This window comes from Balaenoptera physalus, assembly GCF_965194825.1.
Source record: "Balaenoptera physalus genome assembly, chromosome: 6".
Lineage (NCBI taxonomy): Eukaryota > Metazoa > Chordata > Mammalia > Artiodactyla > Balaenopteridae > Balaenoptera > Balaenoptera physalus.
Genome location: NC_138885.1, coordinates 118,042,419 through 118,064,858, shown reverse-complemented (window position 1 = coordinate 118,064,858; position 22,440 = coordinate 118,042,419). Strand labels below are relative to the sequence as shown.

The window sequence follows — 22,440 nt, the reverse complement described above, 5'->3', positions numbered from 1 at the left end:
CAAAAAAAAACTGATGAATTGGACTTACTGAAATTAAAAACTTCTGCTCTGCAAAAGACACTGTTAATGAAAAGACAAACCACAGACTGGGAGATATATTTGCAAAATCCATATCTGATAAAGGATTATATCCAAAATATGCAAAGAACTCTCAAAACTCAACAATAAGAAAACAATACAGAATAAAAATGGGCAAAAGATCTGGGAAAAAAAAACTCACCAAAGAGATATACAGATGGCAAACAAGCATATGAAAAGATGCAGAATATCACATATCACAATGAAAACGCACATTAAGACAAAATATGGGGAATTCCCTGGCAATTCAGGGGTTAGGACTTGGCGCTTTCATTGCCAGGGCTGTGTTCTGTCCCTGGTCTTGGGACTAAGATCCCACAAGCCACGCAGCTCGGCAAAAAATCAAATGCTAACAGGGTGCTGAGCAACAGGAACTCTTCCGCGTTGCTGGTGGGAATGCGAAACGTAAGACCACTTTGGAAGACAGTTTGGCAGTCTCTTACAAAGCAAAACATACGATCCAGCAACCATGCTCCTAGGTGTTTACCCAACTAAGTTGAAAACTTATGTCTGCACAAAAACCCGCACAGGAATGTTCAACAGTTTTACTCACCAAACACCGAAAGCAACCAAGATGGTCCTCAGTAGGTGAATGGATAAACAAACTGTGGCACATCCACACAATAGAATATCATTCTGCAATAAAAAGAAATGAGCTATCAAGGCATGGGAAGACAAGGAGGAACTTTAAATGCCTATCACTAAGTGAAAGAGGCCAATCTGAAAAGTCTACATACTGTATGAGTCCAACTCTACGGCATTCTAGAAAAGGCAAAACTGAAAAGATCAGTGGTTGCCAGGGGTTCTGGGGATGGGAAAGAAGGGACGCATATGGGGAACACAAGGGATTTTCAGGGCAGTCAATGGATTCTGCATGATACTGTAGTGGCAGATACATGACATTTTGCATTTGTCCAAACAGGTAGACCTGTACCGAAACGGAAGTGAACTCCAATGTCAGCTGTGGATTTTATCAATATTGATTCATTCATTGTAACAAATGTACTACTGTTACACAAAAGATGTTAACACTGGAAATGGTGTGTGGGAGGAGGAAAATTGGGAACTCTCTGTACTATATGCTAAACCGTTCTGTACATCTAAAACTGCTCTTTAAAAAAAAGTCTATTATTTAAAAAAAAAAAAAAAAAAGACAGTAGGAAGAGGTGTTAAACTTCTCGTGAGAATTACTGCCCAGTTTTCATGGAATCCAATATGTAATTTCATCTGATGTTCTACGGCTCCTAACACATAGGCCAATATTTGTTTGCATGACTGGCCTACTCAGAAAGGCCTGAGAGTCCAGGAGTCGTGTGCTCCATGCCGCAGTGGCCTCTCGGTGATGTTTGCAGAGCATGTCTCAGCTGTGAGGAAGCATCTGCCACAAGCTTCTCGAATGAAACAAAGAAGAGGGGTATGCTCGCCAACTTCACTTACAACCCTCTGGCCGAGGTTTGCTTTGGGGCTTGCTTCTACTTTTCCTCAGGGAGACTGGAACCGAAACTACAAAGGGAGATGGTTGTATCAGGTGGTAGCACGTGGTGAACGCACTTGGAGAAGTAAACAGGAGTGAGGACAGAGATTTCCATCACCTGCCTGCCGTGGATGCGAGATGAGGTGGGTGGTCGCCCCTTCTGCTCCCCTTGACCTGGGTAGGCATCCAGTCTTTTTTTCAAGATAGAATGAATTGTGTCTCCCGCCTCAAATTCATATGTTGAAGTCCTAACCCCCAGCACCTTAGCATGCGACTATTTTTGGAAAGACAGCCTTTAAAGTAGTAAATAAATCAAATGCAGTCATTAGGGTGACCCTTCCTTATCCAATCTGACTGGTGTCCTTATAAGAAGAGGAGACTGGGACACAGACATGCACAGAGGGAAGACCGTGTGAAGACACAGCAAGGAGGGAGGACTCGGGAGAAACCCACCCTGCCGACACCTTGACTTGAACTTCCAGCCTCCAAGACTGTGAGAAAATAAGTTCTGTTTGTTTCTCATTCTTTTTGGCTACGCCGAGTGCAGGATCTTAGCTCCCCGATCAGGGATCGACCCCGTGCCACCTGCATTGGGAGTGCAGAGTCTTAACCGCTGGACCGCCAGGGAAGTCCTAATAAATTTCTGTTATTTAAACCACCCAATCTTCGGTGCTTTGTTATGGCAGCACGAGCAGCAAATGCATGTGAGTTATTGCTGTTTCTTTTCTATTTGGAATGTCACATTCAGTTCACATCCTTTGAATACTGAAAACACCTCACATTGGGCATGGGGATGTTCGTGCACAGTGTCGAATTTGATCCTCCCAGTAATACTGGAGGGCAGGGATTTTTATCTCCAGTGCTCAGAGTAAAAGACTTGGCCCAAGAGGTTAAAGGATTGAGAGGAGGGGGTTTGTAAGCACTTCTACGCCCCAGACCTTCTTTGGCAAGTTACTGACTATATTGATTACCACTGCATAAATACATAAAATAATATACATAAGATTACAAGGAAACTCGATTCTGTAAAAATATAGTTAAATTAAAAAAAGAAATTCCAATGTCATAATACATGTGCTTCTTTCTCAGTACTTCCAATCATAAGCTCTAGAGGTGGTACTAATAACTTCTGTCATTTCAAAGTAGTGGTGGGTACAAATAAAATCTGCTTCAACTCTAACCTGCTCTGAAAATACATCAGACTTCTCTTGGTGACAAATTGGTAACAAATCAAAGATACAGTTAATGCTACTGTCATCTCCTCTATAGTCATAGTTGTCAGAAATGCTCAATTTGGGTTAACTGCAGAGGTTTTCCCCATCCATGTTCATGGACCCCCTGCAATCTCTCCCTGGGACCTTCCTGCCAAGGGAGGAAGTGCAAGCTGCATCCCATGACTCTCTATGGCCCTTCTGCCTACCTAGACTCATCCATGCCACCACCATGGACCCCCTCCCATGGCTCATGGGCCGGGACCCTAGAGTGAGATGACTTTAAGGGGATGCCAAAAACTTACTCATCCAGATGAGTAATACGTGCTTCCCTGGTGGCGCAGTGGTTGAGAATCTGCCTGCCAATGCAGGGGACACGGGTTCGAGCCCTGGTCTGGGAAGATCCCACATGCCGCGGAGCGACTAGGCCCGTGAGCCACAATTGCTGAGCCTGCGCGTCTGCAGCCTGTGCTCCACAACAAGAGAGGCCGCGATAGTGAGAGGCCCACGCACCGCGATGAAGAGTGTTTATTTTGACAAAATTCAACACCCATTTATGATAAAAACTCTCCAGAAAGTGGGCATAGAGGGAACCTACCTCAACATAATAAAGGCCATATATGACAAACCCACAGCAAACATCATTCTCAATGGTGCAAAACTGAAAGCATTTCCTCTAAGATCAGGAATGAGACAAGGATGTCCACTCTCACCACTATTATTCAACATAGTTCTGGAAGTCCTAGCCACGGCAATCAGAGAAGAAAAAGAAATAAAAGGAATACAAATTGGAAAAGAAGAAGTAAAACTGTCACTGTTGGGCTTCCCTGGTGGCGTAGTGGTTGAGAATATGCCTGCCAATGCAGGGCACGCGGGTTCGAGCCCTGGTATGGGAAGATCCCACATGCCGCGGAGCGACTAGGCCCGTGAGCCACAATTGCTGAGCCTGCGCGTCTGGAGCCTGTGCTCCACAACAAAAGAGGCCACGATGGTGAGAGGCCTGCGCACCGCAATGAAGAGTGGCCCCCGCTTGCCACAACTAGAGAGAGCCCTTGCGCAGAAACGAAGACCCAACACATCCAAAAATAAGTAAATAAATAAAGTTTTAAAAAAAACAAAAAAAATGATGCAACTCATTTGAGCAGCTAAAACAATTAAAAAAAAAAGAAAAAAAAAACTGTCACTGTTTGCAGAAGACATGATGCTATACATAGAGAATCCTAAAACTGCCACCAGAAAACTGCTAGAGCTAATTAATGAATATGGTAACGCTGCAGGATACAAAATGAATGCACAGAAATCTCTTGCATTCCTATACACTAATGATGAAAAATCTGAAAGAGAAATTATGGAAACACTCCCATTTACCATTGCAACAAAAAGAATAAAATACCTAGGAATAAACCAAAAAAGAAAAACAACAACAACAAAAAACTGGTAAATGAAAACAACATTTAAAATTGTGTTGTCATTAGAGTATACACAAAGTAATTGAAGCTGTAGGTATAGAAGTGATTGCCTTGAGAAGACATGTATAATAAGGAAAGGAAGAAAGGAAGGAAGGAAAGAAGGAAGGAAGGAGGGGAAGAAGGAAAGCAAGAAGGAAGGAAGAGAAGGAAGGGAAGGAAAGAAGAGGTCTTCAAAAATAGGGAGATTTAAGTGGCATTTAAGTAAACCTGCCAAAGGGAGCAGTGGCAATCAAGGGACCTGAGTATTAATTAGGAATGACTGATCACGTGAGTCCCATGAGGGTAGGGATCACATCTGCTTCTCATTTCTGGAGCAGAGCACCTAGCACAGTACCTGGCCAGTAGATGCTCCATTCGCAATTGTCCAGTGTTGTCCGTGGGGCAGGAAAGCTACAAATACCATTGGCTGCGGCAACTGGGTGACTGGGGATGTGTGCAAGCTGGATGGCAGGCAGTGAGTAAAGAAATGAATAGGGAACAGAAGTGCCCTTGACCGGTGGGGAGGGCCGCGTTGTGCACCCCTCTGCTCTCGCTGCAGGGAGATGGCTTAGCGACTTCTCCTGGGGAGGTTCCTGGCCTCCATAATCTGCAGGAAGCCCTCTCAGAGTCAGTGGGCGCCCCTTGCCTCCAGGGCCCTGCAGACCCCACAGCGCAGTCCTAATAACCTGACAGTAACACCCAGCCAAGCCCAGTCAATATACACCACCAGAGTCTGTACAATGACCTTTAACATCCAGGATGGACCAGACTTTCAAGACTGAGTTGTCAACAGTGAGACACCAGTGGTTGTGGATTTCCATGCACAGTGATGTGGTCCCTGCAAGATCCTGGGGCCAAGGTTAGAGAAGGTGGTGGCCAAGCAGCATGGAAAGGTGGTGATGGCCAAGGCGGATATTGATGACCACACAGACCTCGCCATAGAGTATGAGGTATCAGCTGTGCCCACCGTGCTGGCCATCAAGAATGGGGATGTGGTGGACAAGTTTGTGGGCATCAAGGATGAGGACCAGCTGGAGGCCTTCCTGAAGAAGCTGATTGTCTGACAAGCAGGGAAGCGTCCTGACTGCCCCTGCCCACCTGGGCCCCGTGGTCCCGGGGGACCCAGATAGAACTCATAGCCCTTCTGTGCCGGCCCTTCCTACCTCCTTCCTCTGCCTGGCCCCTGTGGGTCCGTGCTTTGGAGACCAGGCCTCCAAACACAGGAGCCTCAAGTGCTCCCAACCTGGCTGACCGCCAGGGTGGCCGCCCAAGGAGCGGTGCCGCCACCGAGCTGGGACAGCCGTCTCCTCACCCACTCTCTGCTCCTTCTAGGGCTTGTTGCCGTGCTCCCAGGATGCTGGGACAGAGTCCCGGGGCCAGCCTGCAGTAACAGCTTGGTCTCCCTGCTCCCTTCTGATCTGAACCCCGGTGCCTGGCTCATCTGCCTCCTGCATTTTTCTTTCCTGCTGCTGTTTTGTAAAAAAAAAAAAAAAAAAAAAAAAACAGAAGAAGCAAAAAAGAAACCCAGGGCTTCCCTGGTGGCGCAGTGGTTGAGAATCTGCCTGCTAATGCAGGGGACACGGGTTTGAGCCCTGGTCTGGGAAGATCCCACATGCCGCGGAGCAACTGGGCCCGTGAGCCACAATTACTGAGCCTGCGCATCTGGAGCCTGTGCTCCACAACAAGAGAGGCCGCGATAGTGAGAGGCCCGCGCACCGCGATGAAGAGTGGCCCCCGCTTGCCGCAACTAGACAAAGCCCTCGCACAGAAACGAAGACCCAACACAGCCATAAATAAATTAATTAATTAATTACAAAACAAAAACAACCCATAGAATACAGTACCAACAGCAGACCCTAATACAATCCACGGTCGTTGGTGATAACGATGTGTCAATGTAGGTCCATTTATTGTAACAAATGTACCACTCTGGTGTGGGATGTTGATGATGGGGAAGGCTGTGCATATGTGAGGGCAGGGGGAGTATATGAGAAGTCGCTGTACTTTCTACTCATTTTGCTAATGTTTTGTTATTTGTAATTTCTTCTTCTAAAAAAAAGAGGATATTAAAAAAAAAAAAAGAAATGAGTTATCAAGCCATGAAAAGACACGAAGGAACCTTAAGTGCATATTGCTAAATAAAAGAAGCCAATCTGAAAAGGCTGCATACTGAATGACTCCAACGATATGACATTCTGGGAAAGAAAGTAAAAAGATGTGATAGTCAGGGGTCAAGGGTCAAGGCGGGGTGAGGAAGTGATGATTAGGTGAAACACAGGAGATATTTAAGGCAGTGAAACTATTCTGTAGGATACCGTATTGATGGATACATGACATTATTTGTCAAAACCTACGGAACTGTATAACACAAAGAGCGAATCCTAATGCAAACTATGGACTTTAGTTAGTAATGGTATATGAATATTGGTTCATCAATTGTACTAAATTGTAACTGCACTAAGGCAAGAGAACTAAGAGAGAACTAAGAACCGCACTAAGGAGAAACTGTGAGTGGGAAAAGGAGAGGATATATGGAAACTCTCTGTACTATCTGCTCAATTTTCTTTTTTTTAATTTTATTTTACTTTTATTTCTTTATTTCTTTATTTTTGGCTGTGTTGGGTCTTCGTTGCTGCACGCGGGCTTTCTCTAGTTGTGGTGAGCGGGGCCACTCTTTGTTATGGTGCACAGGCTTCTCATTGTGGTGGCTTCTCTTGTTGTGGAGCACAGGCTCTAGGCGTACAGGCTTCAGTAGTTGTGGCACGCGGGCTCAGTAGTTGTGGCTCACGGGCTCTAGAGCGCAAGCTCAGTAGTTGTGGCACATGGGCTTAGTTGCTCTGTGGCATGTGGGATCTTCCCAGACCAGGGATCAAACCCGTGTCCCCTGCATTGGCAGGAGGATTGTTAACCACTGCACCACCAGGGAAGCCCTATCTGCTCAATTTTCTGTAAACCTAAAACTGCTTTAAAAAATTGTTTATTAATTTTGTAAAAAGTGCAACCCATGGCTTGACCAGTTCTGTATATACCACTTTCTTAGGCAGTAAATTATCTTTGCAGAGCGCCTTTGGGCAACAAGCAATGATGCAGCATAGCCCACATAGACAGAAGGGTTTTGAAGACAACAAGCCTTCAAACTCATCCCCCCACTAGAGTGTGAGCAGGAATGACAGAAGGGGGAACAGAATGCGGTGTGTGGAACACTGGGTCCCCCTTTTAGCTACAATCAAGGAGTCACTGAGCACATGAAGGCAGCCTCGCAGGGGTAGCACCGCTTTAAGAAACAAGCGACACTTCTGACTTGTTTTACCCAAATAACTTAAACAAGCAAATAATAACCAAGTGATTCATCCTACATGATCTTCAGTTTTCCCATTGATACAACTGACAGTATTATGCATTATAGATGCTGCTGTGTTGTTTTCAAGCCTTCCTTGAAAGCCTTAACAAAAACGTCAAAACATCCTCGCATATGATACTGATGATAAGGAAGTGGATATGTGTGATCACATATGAGATATCTTATTCAGGGAAGTGTGGGAGGGTTCTTCTTTAGAATATTTTCAAAAAGCTCTTCTAAACACTAGATATATTTTTTATTACTTTTACTGCTGTTATTCTCCTACTTGTTACCTGAAGTTTTGTCTAAGGACCGCAGGGGTTTTCTTAACCTTACAAGTAAGTTTCTGTTGAGTAGAACCTCGTCATGCTACTTGTTGCTATTGATAGAGTTTGTTAAGCCAACAGTGAAAGCAATCTGTCCTCTCAATGCATGGTAGCACTTCAATAGTGGAGATTCTGGAATGAATTTTAAAATCAGAGATGAGAAGCATTTCCCCCACCCACCTGGGATTGGAAAGAGAAAATTCAGTAAGACAAAACAGGATGCAGAGCTTAAGAAGTGGGTTAGAGCCCACGAAGTTCTAAGAATCACAACTGTTGAAGAAATATTAAGCAGACCAGAAAATTAGTGAAATGAGTCCAGGTTGAGTGAGACTGAATGCTTTCCCCAAGTCCCACATGGTAACTGCCTTTTTTCTTCTGTAGGGGGAGAAAGAATTGGGAAGAGATTTCAGATTTCTAGAGATTCCCTTGAATAGTTCCTACTGGACTGCTCACTGGGACAATATTCTTTTTCCTCCCCAAGGTGGCCATATGCAGCAGCAGTTCACCCCATCCATTCACTCTCATCACTTAGAATGGAGTTGTCCCCATGCAAACATGGAGCAATGGCACCGTGAGAATTGATAGGCTCATGAAAGCAAGGCTGATGGGAGCCCTGGGGTGCACCCCCAAACTAAAAGGACTCAGGTTGCAAGACCTGTTACTTAACAGTCACAGCAGGATATATTTTTGGTAATTGAAGCCTAATTTGGATTGTGTTTTTGGAAAACGATAACATTAGTTTTCTAAAAACTAGAAAATTTGTTAGGGGGGAGTGGTGGCTCTCTCCAACTCCACTTTGAAGCTAAAATGGCAAACTGTTTGGAATACAAACTTTTCCTTCCCGTGGATTTATGTAGTAGATGTTTCAAAATGACTGGCAAATACATAGAATTCATACAAAGTTAGAGGCAAAAGGGTGCTCCAGAACCCTCTGGTTGAATCTCTTCACTCTATAGTTGAGGAGAATGAGGTCCAGAGAGGCTAAGTGTTATGCCCAAGGGCACACAGCTGGCTCACAAGACGAGACTTGAATCCGGATTGCCTATGTACTGGCCAATGCTCTTCCCTCTCTACTGTGCTCTACTTCCCAGCACCACAAGAGGACACCTACTGTGTCTTGCAGAATCTAGACTATTTTTTGAAAGCTTGGAACTAAACTTGTGACTAATTAGAATACAGTGTTCCACCACCTTTAAGTCACCAGCTAAAATCCACTGCTCCCCGTCGCAGCACGCCCGAGGCCTTCTGGGTAACCAAAGAAAGATTATTGTCTCAACTCAGTTCTCTGTGTCTAGGTACCCACAAAATGGAAATCACTTTACTTGGGGAAGAGCAAGAGGACAAGATGAGATGAAAAGGAAGCATGTTTAAAATGGATAAAAGGAGGCACTTTTTCCCCACTACACACAATTGAACTGGGGAACTCACTGCAGCAGGATATTAAGATCAATGGTGAAGATTTGTGTTTTAAAAGATTAGACATTTCACATGCATATCATCAACAGCGACACTCAATGGGATGAAAGTAAGATGGATGAAAGTTCTCAAGCTTCAGTGCATAAGTTGATCACCAACTGGGTCAGGTGAAAAGAAAAAAAGTTGTCTACTGGATTAAAATTTCACAGAAAGGCAGATCTGGGGGGTTCCAGTCATTGCTGCTGTGTAACAAACCACTCCAAAGTAGTGGTGTGAACCAACAGGCATTTTATTATGCACATGGATACGGTGGATCAGGAATTTGGAGAGGGCACAGCAGGGATGGCTTGTCTCTGATTCATGACATCTGGGGCCTCAGTTGGGAAGACTTGAACAACTAGGAATGACTTGAGGTTGGGGGCTGGAATCATCTGGAAGCTTCTTTACCTAACCTGGGATGACTTGAAGGCTCACTCAGCTGGGACTGTCAAGTGGAGCATCTATATGTAGGTGTCAAGAGGGAGTGTCCCAAGAAAAAGCACTTCCAAAAAACAAGTGTCCCAAGAGACCCAGGTAGAAACTACACGGCCTTTTATGACCTATCCATGGAAGTTTTAGAGCATCACTTCCAACACAGTCCATGGGTCCAAACCGTCACAAGCCCACTGAGATTCAAGAGGAGGAGACTTAGGACCGCCTACATCCCTCCCCTATGGGGAATGGCAAGATCACATTGCAGAAAAACCTGTGGGATGGGAGAGGTTTTCGCAGCCATCTTTGGAAAATGCAATCCCCCAGGGAAGTGGTGGGTGATGTGAGGTTACAAGAACACACAATCTAGTGGAAAAAACTGACATATGAACAGAGAATCACAGTACAATAAAATAAATTTCAAGGTAGTTATTTCCCCCTCTTTTACAAGAATTCTTTTTTTTTCCCTTTGATAAGAGTCATCACATTAAAATTTTTTCATTCATTGTCTGTCTTCTACTAGATTGGAATCTCCATGCATTTAGTTTCCTACTGTAACCCCTGTGCCTAAAACACTACCAAGCCCCAAATAGGCACTCAATAAATATTTGCTGAAAGAGTACATGAGTAAAGTGCTGTAATAGAGAAGTAGTGGGAGGGCTGTGGGAGTACAGGCAATAACAAAGCACTCAGCTTGACAGAAATGACATTTGAGTGGGTCTTGAATGCTCTTGAAGGATAAACAACAATTTTTCTGGTGGAAAAAAAAGGGAATACATTTTTCTCCTTAAATCTCCTCCAGAGACTTCATTAGCCAAGTTTAAGTGGGCAGATCTCATCCTAAGCGTACAGACTGCAAGTAGTAGTTACAATGTTCTTGGTTGCAAGTGAAAGAAAACAGGGACTCAAATGTATGAAAAAATAAGCAGCGTATCGTATCACATAACAACAAGTCTGGAGGCCAACAGTTCAGGCAGCCTCAATGCCATCCTTCTTCACTGGGTCAACTTAGCTCCTTTGTGGTTGCAAGATGGTGCCCACAGTGGTAGGCATCACAGGCAGACAAAACAATACCCAGCAAGGGAGAGGACTGCTTCTCCTTTGGAGTAAGAGCTTTCCCATAAGCCCCTGACAGACTTACCTCACACTGGCCCCCACACCACGCCTTATTGGCTAGAACTGTGTCCCATGCATGTATGTAACCTAAACGCTGATAAGAAGAAGGGGAGAAACACGAGCAGTTAGACTAATCACGTGTTACTCCTTGGGGCTTGACCTGAAGCTCCTGCCTCTCCTGAAGCACAGGGCTATGCAGAAAAGGGTGGATTCCCCCACAAAACAGAACAAAACAAATAACGGGGGTTTTGTTAGGAAGGAAAAAGGGGAGATGACTCCTCGGCACATAATCAACAGTGTTTGCAACATTAGGCTTGGGGAAGGTTAATGTTCTGTTTTCTTTGTGGATGACTATTACCTAACAATTTTATTTATTCCTTTTCATGCTTTTTGCTCCTTTCCTTTCTCCTCTGCACTAGTAGTCAGTTGAATACATCAAGCGCTGTATCAATAGGAAAGAGTGTCATGTGTACAGTGTACATACGAATCTAATTAATCAAAAATATGTTGATTAGACGTGAGTGCACTTTCAGGTAAAAACCTTGATTCACATGCTTCTGATAGCATAGCCATGCCCAGCTGTTCACCACTTGAATCGTGCTCTTTCATGGCCTTGTGCCCGTTACTTGTGCTGATTCCTCTGTCTAGGAAGTCCTTCTCAGTTTCCTTACCTATAGTGGATACTAGTGATTGCCTCTCCAGCGTCCATTCTATCCTTCTAGTAATTTGCTTGAAGAGATGGCGAACTGCCAAACTACTTTTTTCAGACTCCCTTGCAGCTAGGGTCTTGATCTGAAATAAGTTCAGTCAACCAGGTGCACTTGTGTAAGATTTGGAGGCAGATGCAAGGAGAAGGCATCATTCTGTTGCTGTTGCTGTTGGCCAGCAAGGTTTGAGCAATAATGTTAAGAGGCATTTAATGCTGTTGGACTCAATGTCCTGTTTCAGTGTCTAGTCACCAGTTTCATGGGTGTGAAGCGCCCTTGCTGCAGCACCATCCCAACTTCTGGAACATAGCTACTGTGGTAGGCCCATGAACTCAATAGCCCAGGGGTACCCCCCTGACTTCTGCCCCTCCAGCTCATCAATTTTGTAAGCCTCTGTTTGATTCTCAGTATTAAATATTTCTCTGTTTGAAACACCTAGAGTGGTTTCTTCCTGTACTAAACCCTGACTCATAGATCACCTAATTCATATTCAGCCTTCCAGGCACAGCCTGGGTCTTCCCTGAGCCACCAGGTTGGGCCAGGTGCTTCCTCTGTGCTCCCACCACGTCCTGCCTGGTAAGCCCATGCCTCTTCATCTTTGCACCCCTGGCACCAGTGTTTGGCTCACAGCATGTGCAGCATCAATATTTACCGAACTGAAGCTCCCTCTGCCAAGATACCAGACAGGTCCTGAAATCTAGTCTAAAGGGTGCCCCACCTCATGCCTGGTCTGCAAAGCCCAAAGAACAAGTGGCTCTAGACTTATACTGGATTCTAGATGAATCCAGAGCCCTCAGCTTTTCCGTACTTTAGTCCCCCACACAAGAGGCCACACCAGAATTGAAAATTTGACCTGATCCCCAGGAAAAGGATGATAAGGAACAAGGGAAGTTGCTTATCTCAAGAGTTACCATCTGGTGGTTTTCAGGACCCTCTACTGCTGGGCCTACAACGAGGCCTGCAATCAATGGCAGCATAGCCTTTGGAGCGAGGAAAACCCAAGTTGGAAGGTGTGTGCCGTTGTGTAGCAAGTTACTTTCTGAACCTCAGATTCTTAATCTATAAAATGGGGCTGATAATATCAACCTCACAGGGTTCTTGGGGGTAAAAGAGATTATATATGTAAAATGCTTAGCACAGTGCATGCACATTGGAAATGCCCAATACCCATCAGTTACTGTTACGGCCACCATTGTTGTTGACTGTGCCATCACTGTACCACAATTCTGTTACATATTTTTTACTTCATATACATATACTTTCCTTCAGCCCAAACAGACTCACATGCAGTTAGACTAGAACGTACTTCTCTATACTTTCTCCCGAGGTGTTCCATTTTACATCATGATGTGATTAACCCTTTTCTGCAGAAGATCCAGCTAGGCCCAAGTTTGGGGCTGTGCTGAGGAAATAACAAAACCATCTATGTCAGTGGCTCTCGACCCTAGCTGAAAATCAGGATCACCTGGAGAGCTAAAAACAAAAGGGCAACAAAAAGAAACAAATAAAACGAAACCAAGAAACAATGTCTGGGTCCGTCAGCCAGAGATTCTGATTCAGTAGGGCCCAAGCATCAGTAGATCTTAAGGCTCCCCAGGTGATTGTAATGTGCAGCTGAGAGCCATTGCTGAGGGTGGGAAAGATTAGCGCTTCCATCGCCTCTGGGAAAGAAGAAAGAAGCTCTTACTTTTCTATAATCGCCACCCCAGTGGAGGAGGGGAGAGGACTAAAGATTACAGTTGAATGATTCCACTTATAATGTGAACAAGGCATTCTTATTATGAACCTGGATAAATGACTCATCATGTTAATCCTCTGATTAGTGTCTGGGTTTCTCATCTAGAGGTGTCTGATCTGATGAGAAGAGGAGTTATCAGAAATGCTCTAGGACATGGAAAAAGCTAGTCTGGAAATACCTGTGAGGGATTTCAAGTTGGCTTGTGGGTGTCTGTCCTGTGCCAGCCCTGTGCACGCTCGCACACTTGCGGGCTGGTTGCTGATGTCAGGTGTACGCACTTTGATCCAGGGCAAGTGAAATGATCCCTGCTTTGGCATGAAATCTAGCTAATATCTAAATGCTAGAGATAGCTGGTGACAGCTGGGAGTGTGCTCAGACATAAAGTACAGGCATACCTCATTTGATTGCGCTTTGCAGACTTTGCTTTTTCACAAATTGAAGGTTTGTGACAACCCTGAGTTGTCAGATGATGGTTAGCATTTTTGAGAAATAAAGTATTTTTAAATTAAAATATGTACTTTTTTAAAAGACAGAATGCTCTTGCACACTTAATAGACTGAAGAATAGTGTAAACATAAGTTTTATAGACATTACTGGAAAACCAAAAAATCCATGTGACTCACTTTATTGTGATATTTCCTTTATTGCAGTGGTCTGGAAGCAAACCCACAATATCTCTGAGGTATGCCTGTACATCTAAAAAATGTAACTTTTTCCCCATTATTAAAGTGATACACAAAAGAAAATAGAGTGGGAAAACAGAAAAATAGCATGAACCCAGTAGAAACTAATAACAGACTTAAATAGAGTTACGAGGTGCTAGACATGGTTTTAAGCTCTTCACCATATAAATTCATTTACCCCTCACTACAACTCTATGAGGGGTAACTCCACTTTACAGATGAGGAAAGAGGACCTGGAGCTGTCGTGTGACTTGTCCAAAGTGGCAGCTAGTAAAGGAAGAGCCAAGGTTTGGACTCATGCTGCATTTAACAGGGTAGGGTCAACCTCAGAGATATATATAGCTCATAAGGTAAGCTTTATCCAAGGATTCAATGCCACTTGCTAAAGTTTAAAAAGTTAATCTCAGTTGCCATTTATTCATCCATTTATTTCACAAATATTTACCAAAGGCATCTATGGGCAGCACACTGTTCCAGGCTTGATTATCAAGATACTGAAGAGTATAGAGAGGCTACCTGTCCAGTCATTCCTATAGCATTGAACTCTCAAGTGTCTCAATATGTATAATCAATACAAGTATAGTAAGATTAGAAATGCCATAACTATTCTCTGATTACAAAATCCAAAACCAATACTTCAAAACTTTCAAAATGTCACAGTCTTACTGGATGGAATGTTTGGCATGATCCTCCGTATTTTCATCAATTAATAAGTACACCTTGGACAATAATTTAAGTTGAACCTCATGAATTCCACTTTGTAGCAACACGTTTAATATAACAGTAGTGTCTTCACGTCAGAAATTTGGTGTTTTTGGATGGATGGATGGATGGCTGGCTAGATGGAAGGATAGATGAGTGAATTAATAGCTAAGAATGCCTGGCAATGTTCTAGTTGCTTAAAAATTGCATCTTTAAAAATAATTCAGTGTTTTCCAGTTTGTTAAACAATAACTATGACTCAGAAGAAAACTGTGATTTCTGTCCTTTCCATGGACTAAACATGCAACTTCAAGGAAGCCATTATGATGCCAGTTCCATCTGATTGTTGTGAGGATCAAATGAGCTAACTGAAATGAATTATGTAGCACCCTGCCTAATACATGTTAAACAGCATATTTTAAACTGCCTTTAAAGTGAAATACTATATGCAGAAAAGCAAAAATTCAAATGATACAAAAAGCTATACAATGCAAAATACGTTTCTTTTGGCCAAGTTTTCCCGCTATTATTACTACTATTATTAGAGATCTCCACGCAAAAATAACATCTCCCTGTTGATTAAGAAGGGAGAGGTTTACAGACTAGGAGATAACATCCTTTGAGTCAGAACCAAGTGAAATAACACATGTATTCTGGTTCAATTCCAGCATGAGTGATTAACATTCTCCAACTTCAAATAATTTTTATTATTAGCCAACACTTGTCCATCCCCAATAATACACATGTTGCATACAGGCCACAGAATGAGGCAGCCTCTCTTGGCATGTTCACAATCTGTGCATACTTTCCACTGAGGGTTTCCCTTTCTTTTTGATTGCTATTCCATAGCTTTTCAACTCCCACTACTTTCAACCCTGGGATGTTTGCCGACACTGAGTGCCAAGTAGTTCCAAAAAAACCAAAAAAATATAAGCACCTGTAGACTCCCAGGGAATGAAAGAGGTAAAGTACATTTTAAACATATTTATTAACGGTTTTAATGTTTGTGAAGAGATTTATATTTATTTCTTTTAACTTTGAGGCTGGGATTATTTCTCACAAAGTCTTGTTGATAAGCAGGAGGAAGAGGGCTATTCTGCAATTTTGTCTCCCAGTCTGTGTAAGTGGGATCCAGGACACAAGAACGACTCAGCCCTAAAGTGCAGTCCTGAGTCCCTCAAGAACTCAGGCCCTCCTGCCTTTTTGCCGCCTTCTTCCAGTAGAAGGAAGGGGTGGGGGGAGCGGGAAACAATTCAAACCCTCTTTGTAAGGGGCGGGGCCGGGGCGGAGCCTCCCGGCGGGCATTAGAAGCAGGTGACCCAGGCTGGGCGGGAGAGGCCAGTCAGCCCGAGGCCGTGACTCCACTGCGGCCAGCGCCGCCGCCACCGCGCGCAGTTCAATACCCGCCGGAGGTGGGCCAAAGGGTGCTAGGGCGCGGGGGAGGAGCGGAGCCCGGCGCGTCCCGGGAGAACCGCCACCGCCCCCAGGAGTCCGCTGGAGCGCGGATCCCCCTGCAGGGGAGGAGAAGAGCGGCGGGCGGGACGCGGCGGCGGGCGCGCACCATGCAGTCCTGTGAACACACACTGGCAGCGATGGGGGAAAATAAGTGTCCCTGGACTTTGGACTAGATTACAGCCAGATATTCCAAAAGCATCGAGACACTGCTCTCTGCGGCCTCTGAAAACAAATGAGACCCATAACACCCTTGCATAAGCTTTTAAAACATGGATCAGTGCGGCAAAAGGAAAGCTGTTCCCCCCCCCCCCCTCACCTCAATATATTTTTCTCTTCCTCCTCTTCTGAGAAAGCCTATATAGTGATGAGCACACACTTTACTGTTAGAGAATTCTGTTTGCTTTTCTAATCTGTTGAACCATTCCCTCATTTATATATGAAAGTCTATGTATTGATGAATACACACGTACACACACCACGCATACATACTTTACTGTTAAAAATTCTGTTTGCTTTCCTAATCTATTTAACCATTCATGCAAGAAGAGTGTGAGGCCATTACTGGGGAAGGGGGTGACAGTGCATTGGCCAGCAGAATACCAGTGACCAGGACTGAGTGGGGACTAAATTTAAGAAGCTAAAATGGCAAAAACAATTAAAATTTGAGGATGTCTCCCTAGAAAAACAGCAAGTGTAGGGATTTGCGCTTCATTTATACCAAAGTTGGAAAAGTCAGATTTAAGCCCAGGTCAGTTTTTACATTATGGATATTAAGTAAACAAGTGTATAGTTTCCATAGTGTATTTAAGCACTTTGCTGGTGGAAAGAAGCCTGGTGTTATAGTTTTCATGGACTTTCAGAAGCTATTCACGTTTATAAAAATGCACTGCTCTTACACACTCATCCTCTAAATCAAAATTTCAGTATATTCGACAAAACCTTGTACACCGAGCTACAGAACTTTTTGCACATCTGATTCCTCTACTTGTTCAGAAGCTTCTTAGAACCTTGAAATAGATCCCCTGCCTGAGGGCCAGTTCCTCTCTTGTTTTTCAAATGAGGAACTTTTCTGATCACCTTGACCTCTTCCCTCAGTTAACATGTCTTCCCAGAAAGTACAAAGATTATTCTGCTGCCTTAGGCCATTGTGCCTAATTTGGGTTTTTCCTCTTCCTTTTTTTTTTTTTTTTTTTTTTTTTTTGTGGAGGAGTGTAAAGATGATGCAGAATGTATCTAAAAGTTGTGGGATGATGTGGTTGAAGTGATTTAATTCTTCCTGTTAAAACAACTATTTTTCATTTTGGCAACATACCAAACCTAAAAAGAACAACCAATTTACTTTAAAAAAAAAAAAAAAGACAGTTAAGACAAAGGATACTAAGCCAAGGAGAGGCAATACAGGTAATGCATTTGGAGGTCTAGGTCCAGGCCAACTCTCAGAGCTGCCTCTGTTTTCAGCCTCTGTTCTCACCGCTGCTCTCCCCCTCCCTTCCCTCAAAGATGAAGCCCACCTGCTTCCCTCAAGTCTTACCTCAGCCACCCCTCCCGCTACCCAGGGCAGAGAAGCCCATCTATTTATGGTCGCCCCCTATTTCCATCTCATATGCTGTTTTCTTCTGATTTTTATTTTTATTAGGCAAACAATCCACACTCATGAAAACAATTATAAACTGGAAGGTTGTGGGGTGGTTTAGCAGCTTCTTCACAGCCAGCTCTGTGATTTTAGTGAGGATTTAAGGCCCAGTTTAGTTTCACATGTACAGCTTTTGGGCTGTCCCTTTCATGGTTCAATTGTAAGCAACGTCTCCCATCACAGATTAGGGGGTAAAGATTTAGAAGGAACTAATATGTGACCTCTCAGTAAATCAGTTGATAAGACTTAGGAAGTCATTTTAATTTATATTATTAACCTCACACTTTGAAGCTGTCTAAATTGGCTGAAAATAAGTATTCTTGGTGCCTTATTGGTTTGTCCTTGCAAACCTTTGTCATGTTTTCTCGTAGTCATTTCCAGTGATAAGCCTGTGTGTGTGTTGTGTGTAATTGTGAGCAATGTACAAGCTTAAATAACGTGCTGACACCACTGTTTCCAAGTTGGTATTCATTAGGCCGTTTCCTCCTGGGCTAGGGCTGCACTAATCCCGACACCGGCTGCCGGGAGAAAACCTCATGGAGCCCACAGCGCACCTTAATAACAGCATCCGTGACCTGCAGTCTCAAGTACAGAATGGGAACCCCAGAGCTAGGAAATGTAGTTGTATATTTTAATGAACTGCTACCCCTGCTAAAGAGGCTTCTTTCACTTTTGTGCTCTACAGAAAGACCAAGGGGGGTAGGAGGGACAAAGCTTTGAATAACTGCTTTCTAACACCGAATGTGGCCAACAGGACAGAGAACATCACAAATCTAGGCAGGTGTGAGGTACAGTGGCTGAGGATTTCCTGCTCCCCCTGCATGCTCTCTCTTGCCTCCAAAGTCCGATCAAGTGATCCTGGGAAAAAAATACGCCTGGGTCGAGGAGGGTGGTTTTGAAAGAAAAAGCTACCAAGACATTAAAGCAGGGTGAATGAAGGGTAGGCAGGATGAAAGTAACTAAGTAACCTGGCTCAGAACTCTCAAAAGCTTCTAGCAGCTTGATGACAATTACAGGATTTATTTCAGTCTGTGGTACATCATTTGAAGACAATATTACTTCATGTTGTTACAAACTGTATGTATAGCGTGTATGTGTTGTGGGTGTGTATATAAATAATATATATTATATATATGAGAGATTTAGTGACTTTTGATACGGGTTTGGTGCAGGTGAATTTATTACTGAGCCAAGTGAGGCACATACTGAGTCAGTAGTTCGAGTCCAGGGCATTCAGTACTTTTCCTGATTTCCATGTGTGTATAGTGCCTGTCCCATGCTGTATTGTCAGTGTCATGTCAAATCCAGAACTCACAAAGCAGAGCCAGCGATATTTTATTTGTAGACAATCAACTAGAATCTATAAAATTATTACTGGCAGATGATTATAATTCCGGATCCCTAACACTAGCAAAAGGAAACCCAGAGCATCTTGATAAGAAGTTTTCTGTTTTTGTTTTGTTCCTGGAAGTCAGTAGAATAGCAGTTGTATGTGGTTATATTAGTGCCAAGATACTTAATTTGCTGACCTTATTATTTCAGAAAAAAAAAATTGTATGTATTATATTTGTGGGAAGTTAAAATAATGCTTTGAGATTTTTATCAAATATGGAGAGTAGTTATTTATGAAAAACAAAGAAATGTCTATTTTTGTTTCTTTGTTCCCAATTAATGTAGCTAAATTTTAAAGTGCATTAAAGCAATGGTAAAGCAAATAAGATGCTGTACAAGTAGTTTTCTCATGCTTTCATGGAGAGACACTGTTTTCTAAGAGTATCTGAAGGAGGTATGTGCATTCTAACTTCATGATCAGATTTCTCGGATGTACTTTGAATATAAGTGGCAACGTTTTTATTGATAATAAAATCAAAGAAATTCCAATCACCAGAAGGAGAACTAATGAAAACATGTTTTACCTGACTGAATATACTTCATAGGTTTCTCCTGCTTATCCTGTGATTGTTTCATGATTCACTTGAAGAAATGAAGGAAAATACACATAAGAACAGAGACATTACCTGAGATTGTGTTCTATTTTATCAACCCTCCATCTATACTCTGTACTGAAGCAATTTGGATAGAAGTGCTGCTGTTGTTGTGTGTGTCTGGTTTGCAGTCAGAAACTCCCAAAACTTCATCATTCAGCAGTTAGATCCACAACTTTGTATTAAGGTCTAAATACAAGTCAGGGAACCCAGATAAGATAAGAGGATATATGGTTCTCCCTCTGTATTTGTGGGTCATTGGTTCCAGTAGTCTCCCTCCCCCCCGTGCCACCCCATACCAAACTCCATGGATGCTCAAGTCCCTTATAGAAAACGGTGCAGTATTTACATATAACCTACGCACAATCCTCCCATCTTCCCCCGCACCCTCCTTTATACTTTAAGTCATGTCTAGATTACTTATAACACCAAATACAAATCCTAAGTAAGTAGTTGTAAATATAATGCAAATGGTTGGTGGTGTGCAGCAAATTCAAGTTTTGCTTTCTGTAACTTTCTGAAATTTTTTTCCCTAAGTATTTTCAGTCCATGGTTGGTTGAATCCACTGATGCAGAACCTGTGGATACGGAGGGCCAACTGTCAATTGATTTAGAGTTGGCACTTCCCTGACAATCTGGACAGATGCTTAGTAAACGTGAGATAATTAATTTAGCATCAAAGTGAGTACTATGAGCATTATTAGATTGGTACATGTTAGGGCATTTGGGAGAACAGAAAATACAGCAGTTGAGCTGGATCCTGGTGCAAGAGCCACTGTGCCTTACCCGTCCAGGTCTCTAGTTGGCACATCTTCCCAATGCTTTCTCATTGTTCATTCCCCCCAGTGGAAAAGGGGGGCACTGTTGGACTTAGGAAGTTGGAGAAATAGGTAATAATGCTTCTTTTAGTGATTTAGTTACAGAGCTCTTACGTGCAACAGAATGAGAGGAAGTAGAATGGTTCTGTGCATAGATTTGGGAGCTAGACTGATTAGGGATTCAACTCCCAGCTCCATCATTCATGGGCTGTTGATCCTGAACAAATTACTTAAGCTCTTAGTACTTCGTTTTTGTACTGCATCTTAGTACTTTCTCATCTGTGAAAGGGGGATAATGATAGTACTTATATTTTAGGGTTGAGAGGATCTAAAAGATGAAATCAGGTTAAGGTAAGTAAACCAAGGAGGAAGCAACCATTCAGGCATGGAATGGAAAGGGAATTGAAAGACTAGTTTTCAAATTTGTGTCTGCATAAGAATCATTTGGGGTTCCTATTAGAAATGTAGATTCCCAGGCTTCAGCTCCAGGAATTGAGATGAATTTGGGATCCAAGAATTAGGTCTTTTTGTTCTGTTTTAGTAAACTTTTAGAATGATTTTAGGTTTACAGAAAAGTTGCAAAGATATATCCGTTTTGCCCTAATATTAACATATTATCATAGCACATTTGTTAAACTAAGAAGTCAACATTAACGCACTACTGTTAACTCCAGACTTCATTTGGATTTCACCAGATTTTCCACTGATGTTCTTTATCTGTTCTAGGATTCCGCGTTGCATTTAGAGAAGCTTCATTTCTTACAGGGACTTTCAGCCCATGAGAGGCAGGTGGTCTGGAGACCACATCTTGAGAAACACTAGGACATGTCAAGGGCTGAGGAAGGTCAAATTGCCCCATCCTCACCACCATCCTGGTGGTGGGGGTGTTGGATATAGAAATTTGATTTGAAGAGTTGGGATGGAATCCTCTCCCTTAGATGAGAGGGGTTACCTTAAGAAGTGAGGCATCTATTCCTAATGCCAGATGAAATGAGTTTTGGAGTTTGGAAGGTGGGGTTGCTGCCTAGCCTGAGGAGATACATCTAGGGATGTGGGCAGATCAGGGGAGTGAGTGCAGCAAATTGGGAACAACTACTTTGTGGGAACACAGGAGGGCTCAAGTAGTTGATTAAAGGGGATTACAAGGGGCCAGTTAGCCCGTGAGCCATAGAAATCCTGTATTTCCTGGAACCTGGTGATAGTGTTTTAGAAATGGCTCATAGTAGTAACCAACATCAAGCACTGCCACATTGGACACGAGCAGAGAGTCAAAGGGTGAAGCTGAGATGACCTTGTTGAGAGAGGGCAGTGGGAGGTGGACAAAACACTGATGCCCTGCGTTTGGAAGAGTCGGTTCCCACAGTGAGGAGATAAAGGGCCACCATCTGGGGAGCTAGAAGTAAAGGTCAGTAGAATTGAGAACGGTAAGATGAAGGAATAGATGTTGTAAGAAAAAGCTAGCAGAGTAATTTGAGGTCTTGAAGTAGAGATCGACATATTCTTGAGGACCTTAGGTTCTGAGGCTGTCACTGACTTTCTCTAATCACATTCAAATTATTTAGCTGCCCTCACAGCAGTTAAGTAATCACCTAACCTGTTCCTTTTTTTTTTTTAAAGAACATTCACCTCTTTTCATTTGACTCTGGATTTCTCTTAATTTCTATACTACTTCACTTTCCTGGTTCTTTCTGCATGTTAGCGATCCTAAACCATAAACTGGTATTCATAACATTTCTTTCACATGAAGTACATGTTATCTCATCTGCCAAACCCATTTAAAACGGACTAGTGGAAATTGCCTCAGAAGCCAAACAGATTGCACCTGTGTACAAGGGACCA

General features: G+C 43.1%; 1 pseudogene across 1 annotated transcript; it reads left to right on the top strand.

The window, feature by feature from the left end:
- The first annotated feature begins 2,995 nt into the window (after window positions 1-2,995).
- LOC309662261 (thioredoxin, mitochondrial pseudogene) lies at window positions 2,996-6,019 on the top strand (annotated as a pseudogene). The gene is made up of 2 exons: window positions 2,996-3,034; window positions 4,784-6,019. The product of its transcript is annotated as a thioredoxin, mitochondrial pseudogene (transcript).
- The last annotated feature ends 16,421 nt before the right edge of the window (window positions 6,020-22,440 follow it).